The sequence below is a fragment of the Girardinichthys multiradiatus genome, chromosome 13 (genome assembly GCF_021462225.1).
Source record: "Girardinichthys multiradiatus isolate DD_20200921_A chromosome 13, DD_fGirMul_XY1, whole genome shotgun sequence".
NCBI lineage: Eukaryota > Metazoa > Chordata > Actinopteri > Cyprinodontiformes > Goodeidae > Girardinichthys > Girardinichthys multiradiatus.
The window spans coordinates 36,772,021-36,791,838 of record NC_061806.1 but is presented as its reverse complement, the minus strand read 5'-3'; the positions used below and the strand labels follow the sequence as shown (position 1 = coordinate 36,791,838).

At 38.0% G+C, this 19,818-nt stretch overlaps 1 protein-coding gene across 8 annotated transcripts in view; it reads left to right on the top strand.

Moving 5' to 3' along the window:
- The window catches only part of LOC124879106 (basic salivary proline-rich protein 3-like), a 40,959-nt gene that overhangs the window by 4,980 nt on the left and 16,161 nt on the right, over window positions 1–19,818 (top strand). For 2 of the 8 annotated variants that reach the window (XR_007040953.1, XM_047383424.1), the window contains exons 3-4: window positions 5,684–5,728; window positions 17,435–17,508. The gene's annotated coding sequence lies outside the window, so the exon portion shown is untranslated. Of the gene's footprint in view, window positions 1–736; window positions 2,170–3,336; window positions 4,753–5,683; window positions 5,729–9,943; window positions 10,178–17,434; window positions 17,509–19,818 lie in introns of those variants that run through there. The other 6 variants (XM_047383426.1, XR_007040956.1, XR_007040954.1 and 3 more) reach the window with 6 other exon arrangements.

The window sequence follows — 19,818 nt, the reverse complement described above, 5'->3', positions numbered from 1 at the left end:
AACATTATACTACATATAAGTTTTTCCTTAGCTTTTAACAGTTTAAAAAGACATTGCCTGCAAAAATGCAGACGGTATTTCCAACATTTCTTTGTCTTGACAACGTTGTGTATTTATTTTTTATTATCAAGACTAACATCTTACTCACATCAGTATGCAAATAACTGGGTTTAAATCAAACATTAGATGAATATCAGAATCAGAATCAGAAAAGCTTTATTGCCAAGTACGTTTTTGGACATACAAGGAATTTGTTTTGGCGTAGTCGGTGCAATACAATACAAATTAAACAGTACAAACATATCTACAATATAATATAAATATAAGTGCACAGTTTTAAGTGAGTGAGAGTAAATATAGAGCAGTATAAGATGCAAGAGCAATACAACAGTGCAGGTGATCATTGTGCAAGTATGGCAGTAGTTTATTGTAATATGTGTAGTAATGTGCGGACATGTTCCCATGCAGGACACACACCCATAAACACACACAGCGGCTCCGCTCTCTCTGTCAGCCCGTCTAAGCTATTCCCCTCCCCCCCTCTCAACTCAACATCTCTCTCCCCTTTTTGTCCCCCTCGCCCTCCCCTACTCCCTCCCCCCTGCGCTCTCCTGCCTGCAAGCACTATTTCAAGCCTCTGCCGAGGACTGAGGGAGGGAGAGCGCGGCAGAGACACACAGATGCGCAGTTAGAGAGAGGGAGCGGGGAGGGGAGAGGAAGACAGACAGGATTTAGAGTTCAAGTGCATGTGCAGAAAATAGGGTGAATAGAGGCAAGCCGGAGCAGAAAGGAAAGCAGGAAAAGGAACGCTGGGGACTATAGATGAAGCCCACACTGGCTTCCCCTTTTTCTTCCTCTTTATTTTCTTCAAAAGAAAAGGTATTAGCTTCAAAGGCATAAAAGAAAAGCCCAAATATATATGTATTTCTACTCCTGCCCTCCATTTCTCTCAGTCCTCTCCAGACTGACACACTCCTCCTCTATCCCTCCCTCTTAGATATTTCTCCATTAACCTCCAGTCTCTCTCCTTTCTCCCTGACTCTCCTTTCTCTCCCCTCCCACCTCTTCACACATGCACACGCCCCGGACTCCTTCCCACTCATTTCCCTCACGCGCCCTTACTATCCACTTTCACTGGAGACCAACTGCAACCCGCTCAGGTTTTTTTTCCTTCTTTTACTTTTCTTTCTGCATGCCATTATTTCCTTTCAGTTATCCCTTCATGTACGGAGGCACCACCTCTCAGACGCTGCACTCTTATGTGTGGCGCCCCTGAAAAAAATGTAGGCCGAGGATTGTCCCCGCATTAGACTGCATGCCACAAACCGCTTGTCCTGTCCTGTCAACAATTTTTTTTCCTCCTCCTCTGCAGTATTTTTTTAATCTTTTGCTACAAGGAAATCGCCTCATGTGCAGTAATCCTTTTCTAAAGCATTGAAAAGCGGAAGCTGGGAGTTGAAGAAAGGAAAATCGTGTCTGATGTGTGGACATGTGAAGGAGACAGAGGCAAAAAAAAAAAAAAAAGGGGGAAATGGAAAGCATGGTCTGCGGTAGAAAGCATGAAGGACAGGGAAAGAGAGAAAGAGTATCAATACTGGTAAGAAAAACAGGAGGAGGAAGAGAGGAAAAAGAGGAGCATGGGTGTGGGGGGCGGGGGGGTAGACTCAGGAAGGAGGGACGGCCAGATAGGAATTGATAAAATCATGGAAAAAAGAGAGGGGAAAAACTCCTGACTTAGAAGAAACTGGACTTTTCCTGAAACTCAGAATTGCACTCACTGGTCGGCTATGATTTTTGTTTATCACTTGTCTGGTCTTTCCTCTTATTAATTCGTAAGTATGCAGCATGTACCTGCCTTTCCTTGCCCTTCTTAAATACTTCATGTCTTTCACTTTTCTAATCTTAAACTCGCCTGTTTTTAAGGGTATCCCATCTATCTATCTATCTATCCCATCTCGTGCTCCAGCTCTCGCCTTCCTTTCACTGTCTCGCTCTCTTTTCCCTCCTTCAGCCTCCTCTGTATCTTGAGTTTTCACTCGTTCTCTCTGCCTCTCCTTCAAAGATCACCTCTGCTCACATCTAGAAGAGGTTCTGTGAAAAGGGATTCGCTGAATACACCCAGTTTCAGAGGGGCCCATTAATGGGAGGCTAGCTTGCAAAGGATTAGGGGTACGTGCATTTGTATCAGTCGTGTATTTTTATGCATGTGTGTTAATACTCCGTGGTGTGATTTGGAGTTAATGGAGCCGGCAGTGTCAGAGGTTCCTCCCTCTGGCGCATGCGTGGATTCACAGAACAGTCCTTCATATTTCAGGATTTATTGAGCAGTTTTGTTATTAATGCAATGCAGTGAAAAGACACACACATTGTCAGATTTAGGTCTTTCAGAGAGATTAAATAGTTATTGCCGAGTTTCTTTACTTATCCAATACTTTTTCAGTGTTTTTTTCCCCCCAAACTTTCATCCATTCGTCCGGGTATTCTCAATCTTTCCATGTGTCCGCGCATGTGATTCGCCATTAACGGAGAAATTTATTGTGGATTTATTCCAGGTTATAATTAAATAAACGATTTTTATTTCAAAATTCTATATAATGAATGTCAAATATATTTATCTTTTCTTGCTGCAGGCTGCCTCAGAAATCTAGAGACATCTCTGTCCCCACGTTTTTTCTTCTCATCTCCTCCATTATACGTCTCCCTGCTCTGCCTCTGCTCTTTATTTACAGAACCAGGTGTTATCTCTGTGCAGGGATATTTTCTATCTCTGCAACCTCTCCTTATCATTGTTCTCAGAGGAGGACATGCACGTGGTGTCCTTGTCGAATGCCTTTATATCTTGGACGCACCATCAGTGTTTTCTCCTATTGCTGTTTGGTTTTAAAACTATATTAAACGTGATCTCTAAAATCATATCAGCATGTACTTCTACAATGAATTTGGATTAATAGCAGTCGAGTAATTTTTTTCTTTAGAGAAGATGAAAACGATGCTTCTCATGTTGCCAAGACTGTTAGATAACAGTTACTGGCCTACTTAAATAATGATCGTCAGTTTCTCAGTGTGAGCAGATTCAACTCATATGCACTCATTTAATTAATATACAATGATATGACCTTTGTTGGCAAGCAGCGGCACTTCAATCTGTGATAAGCCATTCGGGGGAGCTTTTGTTTAATAGCATCCCTAGGTCAGCCTTCTCTTGACCTCCACAAATCCTCCCAATAAAATGAGGGGAAAAGGTTTTGAGACCAACATTTCTCTGAGGTCAAACATCTGCTTGTGCCAGCCAAACTCAGAGGAGGTTCCAAACCCTCAAAATTATTTTATTTGTTCTTAAACCTCAAATGTTTGGTTCCATTTCTAAGAAATTTTGAGTCCACTCCTGGGGGAACTTGATGCGTCGAACCGTAAAGTGGGACCCCCAGGTTATGAAATGTTACTCAGACAGGCCTGGTGTTATGTAATCTTACATAACCAAGGCGGCAGCTCAGCAGGCTCGTGATCTGAGCCTCTGGAGGAGAAGCTATATGGGTCTGCTTATGGTATGAACTCACTGAAAGGGTCAACACACTCCTGAATACCTGGAACTTAAAGAGGAAGAGACCTCAACACGATACTGCAGCATCTGTACAAAAAAAGACTGAGGAACTAGCTCCTCTGTTCCTGTTTGAGTTTTACATTTGCTCTTGTATTCATTATTATTATATAAAATCCTTTTCTTTTCTTTTTTTGAATTCATATTATATTATCTTAAAGGAAAGTACATATATGTGCCTTATATTACATAACCTTTGTTTCACATGGTATTCTGCAGATTTCCTAGATACTATCACTCCTGTTTGCTCCCGTGTTCTATAGCAGCTTTCTATGCGTCTCGCGTGTTTCTCATTCATAATTGATGACATCCAACCGCAGCATACATTAAGGGATTGAACAGACCTCAGGAATTCCCATGCAAGCTGCGATGGAGTGTAGCAGGTCTGACTTTGTGCTGCTCAGTTGGTGTCCTCATAGCTCAATAAGAAAAACTGAAAAGTGCTGCAGGAAATAAAAGCAAATCCTGGAGGGAATGCTGTTGTTAGAATAAAGGTTTGGGCTAAATTTGTGTTATTAAGACAAACTATTTGTCATAAAATTCTAAATTATGCTACTGATGTTTTAAAAATCATTTAATATATAATGCTGTTCAAAAGTATTCAAACCCTTAGAATTTTAATCACAAACTTTATTTGATTGGGATTTTTAGTGATAGACTAACTCAAAATAGCACATAGTTGTGGCTTTTAAGAATTTGTTTTACAAAATAAAAATCTGAAGAGTGTGGCGGGCATATGTATATAGCCCCCTGAGAACTAGATTCTGCTTTAATTTCAGTTCAAAGTATTTTGGGGGACATCTATACTTCTTTGGCACAACTAGATCTTAAGCTTCAGCGGATTGGGCTGAGAGTGTCTCTAAACATCAGTTTTCTAGTCTTGCCACAGATTAACGATCGGATTTAGGTCAGAACTTTGTCCAGGTCATTCTTACATAAATATTTTGATGTGACCCATTATATTGTAGCTTTGGCTGTATGTTTAGGATTGTTGTCTTGCTTTAAAGTGAACCTCCACCCCAGTCTCAAGTCTTTTGCAGCGCCCATCCTCACATCAACTTTGACCAGCTTGCCTGTCCCTTCTGAAGAGAAGTATCCTCCCACAGCATGATGCTGCCACCACAATGTTTCACATTTGGGAGGGGGTATTCAGGGTGAGTTTCAGTGTTAGATGTCCACCATATATAGCGTTGTAGGTCAAAAACTTGAATTTTGGTCTCATCTGACCAGAGCACCTTCTTCCACATGTTTACTGTGTCTACTGCATGAACTGTGACAAACTGCAAACTGAACTTCAACAACGTTTCTTTTTATTACCACATAAATGTCAGACTGGTGGAGTGCACATCTAAACGTTGTCCTGTCCACAGATTCTCCCTCCTGAGTTGTGGATCTCTGCTGCTCCTCCAGAGTTTCCCTGAACCTCTGATTCATGGTCTCTTTGCCCTGTCTGCCAGTTTAGGCAGTTGCAGGAAAGGAGCTCTTGAGTGCTATAGATAGGCACCCTTGATTTAGGTGGACAGCCATGTTGTGGTAGGTTGCTATTGTGCCATACGCTTTCCAGTTTCAGATGATGGCTTGAACAAAGCTATGTGAGATGTTCAAAGCTTAGGATTTTGTTTTATAACCCAACTCTGCTTTAAACTTCTCCACAACTTTCTCTCTGACCTGTCTGCTGTATTTCTTGGTCTTCGTGATGCTATTTGTTCACTAATGTTCTCTAACAAACCTCTGAGGCCTTCAGAGAACAGCTTTATCAAAGTACAGACAGGTGAACTCTATTTACTAACTAGGTGACCTCTGAAAGCAATTGGAATTTATTTAGCGATATCTGAGTAAAGGAGGCATAATACAAATGTATTCTGGATTTTTCTGATTTTTTTGTGAACAAGAAAAGAAAACCACTAATTTATGTTCGGTTTTCACATAAAATCCCAATAAAATACACAGAATTTTGCGATTGTAATGTGATAAAATGTGAAAAAGTTCAAGGAGTATGAATTATTTTCCACGGTACTGTACAGTCATGAATATGTATAAAAAAATAATACCCATTCTATAACATAATATATGTTTGCATTTCAGATTGAATTTATGATGACTTGGACTTTTGGACATGCTTTATACAAGGTAAGGATATAAAGGTTGCTCTAATTTTTTAAAGATTATAGAGTAATAGGTTGTACTGTTTATTATTGCAGCTGAGCAGATGCTTTTGTAAAGGTCCAGTAAATTCAAGTGTTTTTTAAACAGAGCTTCGTCTGATAGCACTCAGCAGACTAGAACACTTGGTCAGCCGTTTTAGTATGTGGTGCGATCGAAATGTCAATGCACCATCAGTATAATTCAATTACTCTGCCCTGAGTCATTCTGTCATGATTAACCTAACAGATACGTGCTTACCATGGCCCAGTCTGAAAGCAGCAAACAGGGAAGCTTTCTGTTTCCCAGCATGCCTGTTGGAGTCGGTTCGGTATAATACTGTAGGCTATGACATATGTTGGTTAGCAACAAGTGGAAAGGTCATCAGGTGGTCATGTCCCGATTATCAGATGTTGCTGAAAAGTGAGTGACTGTGGACATAAAGACAGGCCTGTGGTTTAGCCTTGAAGCTACTTTTGGAGATGCCTCACATTACATTTCTCTCTTTGTGCTGATGTCACCCCATGCCCCCAGACCAGCAGCGCCAGTATAATAGCCACATTCTGCCTCTCCTGTACAATTGAGCCCTTCTTGCCCTGATGTTTTCACAATGTTTTTGCACGGCCCCTTCGCACACATGTGCACACTATTCTCTGTGAGCAGCTGGGGCTGTTGATTCAGCAGGTCAAGCTGCTCACCTGATGTTTCAAATCTTGCAGAAGGTATTTGCTTAGAGATTTGTAGAACATTGCCTCCACTTTCACTGTAAATACTCTCCAGGTCACTAGTTAGATTTTCAAATACATTTCTCAGCGCCCACTCAGAGCTTTCACTGTTGATTATAAAAATCTGCAGCTATTCCAGATGGTTAGAAGGATTTATTTATGGGTCAGTAACGGAAATCGTAGCAGGACAGTGTGGCGGTGCAGCATGGGTTAACGTCTGACCAGAGGAATGTGTCCGGGTCAATGGGGAGAATTCCTCAGTGCTCTGCGACTAGGTCACTGCACTGACAAGAGTCTGCCACCTATTTTAGCACACTACTCTCTTCCTTCTAATTCTGTCCTTTTCTGTTCTCTTTCTATAGTTTGCTTTGGTTTATACTGCTTGCTCTCGCTGTTTGTCCCTGTGTCTGGTGTCCCTTTTATTTAATCTACTTTGCTGTCCTACTTTGCCTCACGTTTTTTCTCACCCTCCCTCCTGGCTTTTATTCATCCCGGTGCTCGCTTTGCCTGTGTCTATTCCTTTTCAGAGTTCATGCCTTCAGGTTTTTATCCATCAGACGTCATTATTTTGTCATTGTTATACCCTGAGCTATATTTTTAAATTTTTCTTTTTTCCTGTCTTTTTGCGTGGCATATTGAGTTCAGTGCTGCAGGTGCTTTTGGAAGGACATGAAGGGGAATGAGACAAACAGACTTCCGCCATGCTTGTTTTTAATGCAGTACAGCAACACACAGTGGGTCATGTATGATTTATACATCATATTCCCACACACTGCAGCGAGGTCTGTCATGCCAGCTATCTGCATTCCAGAGTGGAGGAGTTAGGTTAGCAGAGTTTCATTGGATGGCAGCGGGGGCGACAGACAGACCCTCAGGTACAGAAATGTTTCCGCCGATGGCAGATGAGGCGATTTGACACAGTCGGATCCAAACACACACACACACACACACACACTCTTGTTTTGCTATATGTAGTGAGGACCATGTGTTGACTCCCATTGACTTCCATTGATTTTCAGTCATTTTCAACCCTTTCTATGCCCTAACCCTGACAATAACCCTAAACCTAACCAGTACCAGTGCATGCCTAACCCTAACCTTAACCTAAAGTCAATTCATACCTTAGTCCTAAACCTAACCGTTAGCAAAATAGGTCGTGAGGACCAGCAAAATGTCCTCACTTTGGTACAAACGGTCCTCAATTTGATGGTGAAATTGGGAAAATGGTTCTCACTGTGATGCCAAGACAGGAACACACACACACACACACACTCATTGACTGGAAGTACCTTTGCTTTCTTTTTCACAGATATGCATTAGTATAATATTAATATATATGAAAGCCACATCTGGACATAATTATTTCCCTCTGTGCAGAACAGCCAAAAACATAAGATAATCAAATCTAAACAATATTATTATAGCTTGTGGTTTAAAATATGATTTAATAGATAGTGTCAGTTGGAACATAATACAACTGTTTTGCTTAAAGTTCTTCTAAAAACAAAAATCTGCGCTAAAACGATCTATAGAATTTCATATGCTGACCCCTGCATCAAAAAAGCTATTTTCTTATAATTCATTCATTAAATCATTTATTTTCACATATGATATAAAATGACAAGAAATCATATAAATGGTCACCACTAACATTTTGGAGACCAACTGTGGAGAGGCTGAAATGAAGGTCAATAATTACAGAAATGATAATTACAAGTAACGGCAGAAGCATGAAACTTATCACACGTACATCTTTTTACAATCGCTTTAACATAAATGGTAGCACTTACTTTTTATCAAAACAAAGAGAACAAACAATAGAAGCTGAGAGTAAATAAATAAAAATACATTTTGTAATTTGTCGTCACACTCATTACAAATCTTTACCTCCATTATAGATGTTAAGCTTTTTTTAGGATTTATCCTGACTTTTACTTTTTTAAAGATATACTTTTCCTGAAGTTTATACTAGGGCTGAAACAATTAATCAGATTAATCGTGGTTAATCGATTGTTGAAATAATCTTCAACTAATTTAGTAATCTAATAATTGTTAACTAGAGTATACAGACTCTAAAACATGCCGTTTGCTGAAGGAACAACTCAGTCAGAGCAGTAGTTAGACCAAAATTGTACAAAATGTGTAAATATATATTGAATTTAGGATGAGAAATTTTCTTAGTCTATAAATATGCTCTACCCAGCACACCTTAAATTATGTAGTTTAGCTTCATCTGGTGCAAATTCTGTTAAAAATCTGTTATTAAGCACCTTTTGCTATAAGATTATTAATTGATTATTGTAAAAATTAGTCGAAAGATTAACCGATTAGCAAAATAATCGCTTGTTGCAGCCCTAGTTTGTACTTTGTTCTTACTTGGTCTGTTTTAAATTTCAGTTAGGAAACTGAGAAGATTAAAAATTCAACACAGCAGATGAAAAGTACTTTAACCTTAAGTGCTTTAAAAATGTCTTTTAATGTTACTTACTAAATTGTTTATTGCTAAACAACAAAATGAAAAGAATAAAGCAACAAACAAAGAAATGTATATTTTTTTATACATTTCGTTGGCTTTTGATTCTTAGTTAAACTTAGCAACTTAATGGTATCCAGGTTTAAAAAGTAATGGTTTCAAAATAATACAAAAAAATCTTGAATTCAGTTCCTACATTATTAAATCCTTTCAATTACATGCCAGAGAAAGTCCTGAGTTTTCTCTGGCTGAAGCAGTGAGTAGTGTAATCCACCTGTTGTTGTGCAGATGCTGATGCGACTGTTTGTAAATATTTTCAAACCTAAAGAAGATCCAACCATCACCTTTATTAAGGTACCGGTGTTTTGAAACGCCAGTTAACCAGCTACATGCAGCATATCTGTAAAGCAGCTGATTGCAGGCTAGCTACTGGCGCAGGTAACCTGTCTAATTCACCCGTTAATTTCAGCTCGTTATATTCTGTTACTTTGTGAAGGGCAAAACATGAAGAAGTGATAATATTCTGCATAATTAGCCTTTTAAAAATGCTACAAAATCTATCAAGTGTTTATTTTACATTTTTTGTTTTCATATATGTATCAAAATTGAGACAGTGATAAACAAATATTATAGATAATGTTACTATGGCTGTTTTAAGCAGTAGGTTATATTTCTTTTGCTCTTTCAAATGTAAATTAATGACCTTGCATTGTTTTCAGTTATTACTCGTCGTTATCATACACTTAGAATCTCGTAGCAGTCCATGCCAGGTATTGCAAAGTCTTTTAATTAAAACAGGTCTTCTGGTTTATTGAGGATAGAGTTTAAATACACAACATATATACAATAATTTGGAGCCAGATTGATGTTTACATCACACTGATTTCTGTGTTAGCTCTCTGTGACATTGCAAAACTATTTTAAGCAAGTCAGATTCAGTATTTTGGACTCATTAGATACCATTTCACTGACCGTGTTTGTTTGTATATGTGTTCGCCACCAAAGCCCAGACAGTGAGGGGAGGTGAGACGTGACTAATAGAAGTGACTGATGATGTCACGGACAGCATCGTGCCGCTTTAGCTGCCCTGCTGACCCGGCTTTAGGACGACGGTGGCGGCAGCACTCAGGCACCCGTGGGTAACACACGCCAAAGCACATTAGAGGCAGCGAGATGGAGAGAAGCAGGGAGAGAACACACAGAACACAGCTCAAGGGGACAGAGAGAGACAAACAATGAGACGGGGAGAAAAAGAGACAGACGGGTGGGGGGGGGTGTCAGATTTAACAGCAGAGAAATAAAAAAAAAAAGCAGTGAGACATGGCAGTGGGTCTCACTGTGATTTTTGTCTTGTTTTGTTCAGCAGACCGTCTGATGTTCAGGTTTCTCCTTCTGTCTTTTTCACACTTTAGCTTCTCTGGACATATTTGTATGCATATATATATATATATATATATATATATATATATATATATATATATGCATGCCCTACAATTTAATTCCTGCCAAGTTAACCCTTTCTAAAATGCTCTACTGTTCTCTTCTTGTTCCTATTTTTGGTGTGTATTTAGAAGAAATAGCTACAACATAGAGGTGATGTCTAAGCAGCCATCATGTAAATGAAAGAAAAATATCAAAATATTAAATTGTTGCTTGATTCTCACTCTGTACTGGCCCCTTTTGAAGATAGGAAGATATGTTTATCTTCATCTTCTCACATCTTCTCACATGTTCTCTCAGTTAATCTTGTTTATATCCATGGCCTCTGTCTGTCAGCTTTGTTCAATAAGTGAGATTGCCAGAGGTAAAAAAACGACAAGTTCAGCATTGGTGATACAAGTGACAGTGACACAGTCGAAGGACTGCTGAGCTTGCTGGCTTGGACATTATTCTTCATGCAAGTCTGACAGATGGACTTTGAGGTCCTTCCTGGGTCCACTGAATGCTACAAAATAAATACTGTTCATGATTATTCATATGACACTGTAACAGCTGATTTACAGCTCAACAGAAGAAAATAATGTGGGCAAACTGACACATATTGCAGTGCAGTCATGGGTGCATCCAAAATATTTCTTATACTTTGTTTTAAATACTTTTCCACATCATTTTCTGTTAGCCTGTTTTTATTATATTTATATGACCATATAAGAATATTTATGTAATAGAAATGTAAATTCACAAAAAAGGATCCACCTACTCCAAAAGAAGACATCTAAAAAAACCAAACAGAAAATAACCCAACAAAAAACAGTGGGGATAGTAAATATTCAAATAATGTCTTCTTAACAGATCTACATACCATATTTGTTACAGTTCCACATTTCTATTTAGGAAAGTTAGAAATATTTTGTCCAGCTGGTGTCAACCACTGCTGAGCTAGACTTGTCATCTTGATCCAGTGCTGCAGGAACGCAGATAGCCAAAACCAAACACAACAGATCAGCTTATAAAGTGGAATGCACTTCACTCAGCTGGAAATCTGAATAATATGGGTGGCAATTTGTCAGTATGATTCTGGATAGAACAATGACTTTTTTCAAGACTGGTACAAGACATGATGTCTGAAAGCCAGTGAATATGGGTGGGCCGAGAAGTTGTCTCCCATCTCAGTAACACAGCATGCCATCGTAGTCTTTATTGTAATTTCTATTGTTTTAACAGACAGTAAGTAGTAATGATTAAATAGATATATGTATTTGAAAATGTATTGACAGGAGTTACATTAGGGGCAAATAACTTTTAGAATTACGAAGCTAGAATCGTTTTTTATATGAACTTTTCATTTTATAGATAAACAAATTATTTAAAGTATGATAATCCAGTTGGCATTACTGTTGCCTTGCAGCAAGAAGGTCCTGCGTTCGAGTCCTGGCCTGGGGTGTTTTTGCGTGGAGTTTGCATGTTCTCCCCGTGCATGACTGGCTTCTCTACGGGTACTCTGGCTTCAAAAACATGACCATTTGGTTAATTGGTCTCTCTCAGTTGCTCTTTGGTGTGAATGGCTGTGTGCATGGTTGTTTGTCCTGTGTATCTTTGTGTTGCCCTGTGATGAACTGGCGACCTGTCCAGGGTGTACCCCGAAATCGCCCGTAGACCACTGGAGACAGGCAGCAGCTCCCCTGCGACCCAGTACGGAAGAAGCGGGTGTAGAAAATGGATGGATCGCTGGACAAATAAATAATTAATTAAATTATAAATATTATAATTAAAACTCATTATTAGCATTCCTTTATCAATGATATGGTGTTTTACTAAATATTATTAAATTCAGGCACATTCACCTGAGTTAAAATACTAATCATAATTCTTCTCAGGACTAAGAGAACGTTGAACTCGAGGTAGAGAGTACTTGTTACCGGCACTCAGCTCCCCTGTGTTTGTTTTTGCCACAATCACTTCAAAGTCACATTGAATTCCGACTCCCAAATGGCTCTTGAAGCTTTGATATTGCAGCCAGAAGATGAACTGATACACAAAACCCAGCAAACACATTTGCTATTTCAAGGTCACACTCCAAAAGCAAAAGAGACTCAAATATGTTTTGCAGCATTTGTTAAATTCAGTTGTAATATAAGGAAAGGCAAAAATCCCAAATATTTTGTTTGTGGTTGTTGTTTTTTTTTTACCTCTTCATGAAATGATTGTGACAGTTTAATTGATGCTTGTCAGATAAAATGCAGACCTTCTTCAAATTGAATGGATCAGTCTCTTCCAAACATATCAGTTCATAACATTCGAAATTCAACTATAATTAAAAAAAGGAATGTGGCTGAAAACAAAAGCATTCCAACCTTAGGGCCATTAATCCAGTTCAATGTAATAATGATAAAGATAACTAATCCTACTCTTGTTTTAAAATAAATATTAAAACTAAAACCTTTTTAGCAACAAAATTAGCTTTCTGCTCCCTCGTTAAGGCTTTTTAAGTTTAAATCTTCGCTAATAAGTAGAATCTTGCTTTAAAATCATATAAATTACATGAATCTGGTATAGTAGAAAATTATAAAGAGAACCAAATTAAGTTTAGTACGTCTCTCACTAAGCAGCAAAACAGTGACCGATTTGATCTATAGGTCTAGCCTTTTTTAAGATTGAATATTTTCTACACGTGCAAATATGTTACAGGTGCTGCAGATATTGGCAACTGAAAATGAAAAGAAAGAATTTGGTTTTCAGTAGCTCGAAATATCTGTCAGAGTGTATAAGATCGTGGGCACAGGCTTGTTGTTGATATACCAAAAATGTAAAAAGTTATGTTTTCAAAACCCCTCAAATGTTCAGCCATACTATTTCTAAGGTTTAAAGGTCAGAGAAACTGCCCTAGTGTCCAGATCTTTCTCTAACTTTATACAAAATAACACAGTTCTGCCCCTACCCCACCTGCTGCTGTGTTTGTCAGCTGGATGAAAGAAGACAACCTTTACTTTTTCCTCAGAATAAACACAAATTGTGTGGTTTGAAATTTTTTCTAGTTGCATTTATTATTCTTGACCAGAAGAGCAAAAAGTGTTAATATTCTCCACAATTATTAATTGACAATTACTTCTAAAGTTAGGCGGCGCATGATGTAGTGGTAGAGCAAGCAACCCATATGCCTCAGGCCTTGGTGCAGCTGCCCCGGGTTTGAGTCTCGACACCAGTGACCTGTGCTGCAAGTCTTTCCTCTGTCTCCGTTCCATTTCCTGTCTGCCTACTTTGACAAATATCCAAAAATAAAGGCCACTAGTGGCAGTGTTTACTCAAAATGTTTGCTTACGTTTACGGATCAAAATATCAGTTAAATCCAAGTAAAATTAACATAACTAAAAAAGCAAAATGTTGCATTAATGCATCAGCAGTGAGAGTATCTCTTGCTTAAAAACATTTGTAAAAGATACTCAACGTTATCACTGTGAGAATCTCAAACTGGGTCATACCTGTGAGACAGTTGGAATATTTTGCTGTTAAGACTCAGAAACTGTTCAAATTAACCTCAACTACAACTGCAGTGTTCAGTTCTTATTTCTAAGATTTTAGATGAACATTTATTTGCAGCCATGACCACACATCTGCCGGCATCAACAGGCTTCTTCTGTTCCTAAATAACTGCATTCAAACCAAGTAAACTGTTATTTTTCTATAAAAATAAAGTTTGGAAATCTTTTTTTTTTACATTCGTTACACAAAGGTGGATGTAATATTTATTACTGATGGCAGTTTTGTTCTTGTAATTTTTCCTTTAAAAAGAAACTATAGCAAAAGATAAAACCATTGGAAATATGCTTCATTTAGGTTTAAAAAGACCCTAATAAAGTGATTCATTATAAACTCATTTAACAACAGAACTCATTATTGTGTTTCACATCCAGTCTCCACTAAAGACCACCATCAATAATGCAGCAATAGCCCTTTCTCAAGTCCACGGCTGCTGTAGTCCCTCTGTGTTTTCTCCAGACCTCGCTTAACCATCCATTTTACCTGCCATTGACCTCAAAGCATTGAGGTTTTGGCTTTAGAAATGAGTGTTTTTTCCCCATGTGGATAGTTAAACGTTGAGCTCCTGGTAACACATCACCACCCCTCCTCCTCCTCCTCCTCCTTGTGCTCGTGCTCCTCTTTGGTGCATCCCCCCTCTTACTTGCTTTCAATCTCTCCTTCACTCTCTGGCTAAGTATTGATCCGAATTCATTTGTTTTCTATTGATCCGCCACTCCACCCTCTACCGCATCGAGCAGACACTAGGACACATACCACGCACACAAAAGCTTTCTAATGCAGCACGTGCAGCTCTCTTGCAAGCCTCGCACGTGAACATACACAAACACCTAAAGAAAACCGGCATTTACAAACCCGGGCATACATGTAGGTCATGCACGCACAATCACATCAGAGAGGCACACTTGCAATCACATACTCTTGATGTGAGAGATTTAAGAGGCTGAAAACACAATGGCTTTTAAGAGGTTTCAGCTCAGGCATCAAGCAACCTAATGACATACAAAGAAACCTGAATTTAGTATTGATCCAACACTTTGAAGCCAGATGAAAACACAGGGAGGCCACACAATTAAGACTGCGGTTCATTTCTCAGGTTGGCTCAAATGTACTTAGAGTTATTAGTGCAAAAAAATGAAAGGAGTTCATACTGGTGGTAATTGTGCAGAGTTATATGAATCAAGGTGACATTTGTGGCAGTAATTGTGTTTTATTTATTTATTTTTAAAACCAATGTTGGACTAAAAGGGCCCAAGTATCAAATTAAGTCAGTCAAGGTTATAGCAAAACTAAATAGCATTTCTAAATACTCATATTAATTCTGAAAAATTTGCAAAAAAAAGCCAAAACTAAGGATGAACAAAAATATTGAAATGTTTTATTGGTTGTGTCATAGTTACTTCACCCTGAATGAGAGAGGATTGATATACATTTCAATCAAGCTTCACATAAGCACAGAAAACATTTTAAGTCGGTACTGGTTTAAATTCCTTAATGTGACAGATGATAGTTTAAAAACATATTTGTATGATTTAATTTAGCTCATTTAAAAAGCTGATATACTTTTAAACTGGTAAGCTGCATGTGAATGTCATGGTGTCCTTGTAATTGAAAGGGAATGTAAATAACTATCGTTTTCCATATCGGCTAGTGCCCAAATTATGCTCTTTGTTTAACTATGGTTGACTAAATGTGCGAAGGCTAAAGACGACTAATTTAGTCAGTTTAAGCATTAATGTCCAAGGACATTTTAATTGTCTTCTAGGACAGATTGTCAAAAAGTTGTTATTCTTATATAGGAGTTATAGAACTGAAAGAAATGCATATTCTCATTATACCAAAATTTTCCATTCTGTTTTGGTTGCATTGGTGGCATTTTTTCACTATGTGTTATATAGTCCTGACTGACAAAATCAGATATTACTGGGCCGTAACAACACCCCATGATGCAGGGCGGCAAACAGTCCTGTCTGATGAAATTTTCGCTGGACATTCAGTCTTCCTAAAGGTCCGCTTCAATAAATCTCCTCCTTAAAATCCCTTATTATAGTTTCTCTTAGAACTTAAAATGAATATGTTCTTATGTTATCCGCTACCAGCTCCTTTGTCTGTGAAATTATACTGTTAGACTACGTTGAATTTAGCACCAACTTATGATGACATAGTCATATTTAACTTCTATTTGTTGTTAAGTAAATTAAATAATTGAGTAAATAAAAAAAGTTTCATGTTATTAGGTAAGTAAGTTGTTATGTTATTACTGAAGTTATTGTTTCATACGTTGTAGGAATCAGTTGATGTAACTGAACTTTAACTTGAACCTTTTGAAACAAGCTCTGATTTCTATGTTAATATTCATTTATGGCAGCCATCTTGCTTTTACTCTCCCAGGTTAGTTAGGTTTATTGTATAACGACTAATAATATGTCATATAAACTGATTCTGTCTTAGCTTCATACCAGCCTAACTATCAAATATCTCAACCAAAAGCCCTGCATTTGACTATCTATTGCTTTGCCTTCTAGACTCTAAAATAAAGGTTGAAAAAATACTTTTAAAAATGATTTTGTGTACTTATTAGTGGCAACATGTCACTTGTATTCAAGTTACTGCATTGATTTTGCTCAGATTGAAGCTCTTCTGTTATTTGGTTTTATTCAAACCTGATACTTTTGATAAAAATGGTCCCAATTTGTCTTCATTCATGGTAAACTGGCCCAACGTTTCAGCAATTCCAGCTGTCACTTCAAATTTTTGGTTAATGGCATCAAGTTGCCATGACACCAGACTATTTGGCCTGCCCTCTGACCTCCTTTCAGGACATGCTGTGCTCAGTCAGGATACATCTCGAGCAGCGGCTTGAGTTCAAAGGGTCGGAGAGGAAAGGAGCAAAGGGGGGAGGCTGTGTCCTCTATGTTAAATTACATAAGATGCACCAAAGGCATTGCTCTGCTTAAGATCTTCCTAAGTGCGCACTGACAGGAACACACAAACTTAAATATACATGTGGGAGCTGTTGAGCACATACAAGCTCAAAACCACATTTCTTTGTCTGTGTTTCATTGTGTTGCAGCGTCATAATTATTGCATTTGTTTGACTAACTGCTGTTTAATTTATGACCTTAGATTGTATATTTCGTCATTATTAATGCATTATTCATCACCAGTATCTTTAACTGTCTCTGTTGTTTGTCTGTTTTTGCACCACTCTCATTGTTCATGCTACAGTATTCACTTTCAGTTTGTTAATCAGTTTCCTAATGAACAAGAAATGTTTTATGCTTCTTCCATAAAAAATCCTTTTTATTTCTTTTAATTCAGCGTGTTATCAAAAGCATTGGTTGATCCATTACAGTTTAATTGTCTTCTAGTGTCTAGATTTGCACAAGCTTGTCACTGGTAAAGTATGTTGCTTGGAAAAGGGTAGAAATAGCTGTGTGTAAACGTATTAATCAAACTCAAATATATCTTGTATCCCGTGGCGTACAAGTAATCCGCACAATGCTCATCTGCTTTCAGAAATGCCTTTCAGCCTTAGATGCCCTCCCAGGGAGAAGAGAGGTATGGAGGAAAAGTTGTTTCCTGTTTTAAAGGTAAATGCTTCTAAATAATCAGTTTTCATGTTTAAAAGGAAAAAGAAAGAAAACAACTCGATAGATCAGACGTTTTTACTGGGAACATCCGTTTACATTGTACACAGATGCAGAAACGTTTATGTCACTGTTTGTTTTTATCTCCTGTTTGTGTTTCCTGTATGTTACTGTCACTGTAAAATGCAAGTTCGCCTTAATATACAGTGTGCGTTCAAATTAGAGTCTGTTTCTTGCACAGCTACAAACAGACTGCTTTCGGGTTTATCATATATAAAATAATTAGAAGAAAAAATGAATCACCTATTTCAACATTTTACATGAGTAAATAACACAGATGGCCTTCTTACAAGGTTGTTGTCTTTCTTTTTAAAGCAAAATAAAAAATAAAAAAAATTACTTACAACCATTATCTTTAGTAATCCAGATTATCTGTTGTTCTTTTCAGCGAGCTCCTTGGTAGCCTTAATGTTATATTGTAGTCACTTTAACACAATAGTTTGGGTTGAAAACTTAACCAAGTATGTTCGGTCAAATCAATAACACAATCCTGTTTGGTTAAGGTTTTCACATCTGAGGTATTTAGTCATTTTAAAACGAACTCCGGTTCTAGGAAACAGGGAAACTATGGCCAAGTGTTTTTGGTAAAGCACAAATTCCTATGCAACTTTCAACACGTATTCTCAAAGTTGTTGGGCATACTTCTTAGATTATTTTGCCTGAAATAGTACTGAGAAACACACACTAATGGTATGAGTACATTCTCCATGTTTTCTACTAGCTCAGAACACATCATCTGCTTCCTGTATTTACTTTTGGTTCTCCCGCTCCGGACACATACAACCAATAAACAGACTGAACGTTCCTGGTTTGTTGTGACCGGTCTTGGCTCAATTAAAGTTTACTCTGTGTGAAAAGAAATCAAATCATTGTTAAGTGTTACAAGTTAGCAAACTCATCAACTAATTCGGACCAAAAACAAAACAGTCAATAGGTGTGAAAACGCCCTAAAACAAGCCAGGGCTGTATTTGATGATATATGAGTTTGCATGTTCTCCCCGTGCATGCGTGGGTTCTCTCCGGGTATTCCGGCTGCCTCCCACAGTCCAAAGACATGCCTCTTAGGTTAATTGGTCTCTTTAAATTGCCCTTAGGTATGTGAATGAGTGTGTTGGGTTTGAATGCGAGATGGATGTCTAAGTATTAAGACAAACACCTGCAAATGACTAGATTCTCTGCTTTGTTTAAAATGATCTATAAAATTCAGTTTTATTACTCAGAATTTATTAAAGAGAGTTCCTTATATGTTATAATAGGAAGTCCTTATGTATATATGGATGGATGGAGGGATGAACATAGAAATATAAATGAAATTAAGGTGAGTTGCCGTGCTAAAAATATGAGTCTGTGGAGAGACAGAATAAAGGTTTATATTTTTAGAAAGCACATCTAAAGGAGGAATCTTCCATCACCAAAACCATCAGCAGCATTTGATCGTTATAAATTCTCTAAATGTCGGTCAGCGAGCAATGCAGACCAGGAAAGAAGATTTAGATGCTCCTCTCTCATCCCACTTAAATAAAGAACTGGTTATGTGTGAGAAGGATGCTAATGCAATTCTTGAGCAAGAATGGTGTCTGGTGCAAGTCCAGGATAACTATTCACAAGCCATAAGTTATTAGCTCTGTTAATTTGATTCTATAGTGTGGTTTTATCACAAACCCCTCCTCTTTTTGCTCTCGTACCTTATTTACAAAGCCAGAAAACGTTACCATGGGAACACAGTACCAGGCAACCTCCGTGGCTTGGCATGATGCCCAATGGTTGCTAGGGCAGTGTTGTCAGTGGCTATTGGGTTGTGTGGACTTGTGTGTGTGTTTGTGTTTGTGTGTGTATGTCCATGTAAGCGTGAGTAGAAGTGAAGATTATAATAATATAAAATTACACAACACATCTGAGGATTAAAAATGGATGCAAACTATTTTATGTCGTTTTCTACAAGGGGCACCATGTATGTTTCTACGATGTAATTATTTAGAATATTGTGTACCATTAAATAGTTTTTGCTGGTTTGAGTTTGTATGTGTCTTGCAGCTGTTTGTTAAATGTCTGTTGTGACCCTGTCTCATGAGGGTCCTTGTTTATTTTATCATGAAGGAATGAATATCAGTATAATTTTCATGAGTGATTGCTCAACTGTGAAATAGGTAAATTAATAGTGATTCATCGATCAGATTTCTTTTGGTTGACACCGATCTCCGGTTTTCTATGAGGTCTGATCTGCCCGATCCAGATTTTTTTAAATAGATCTGT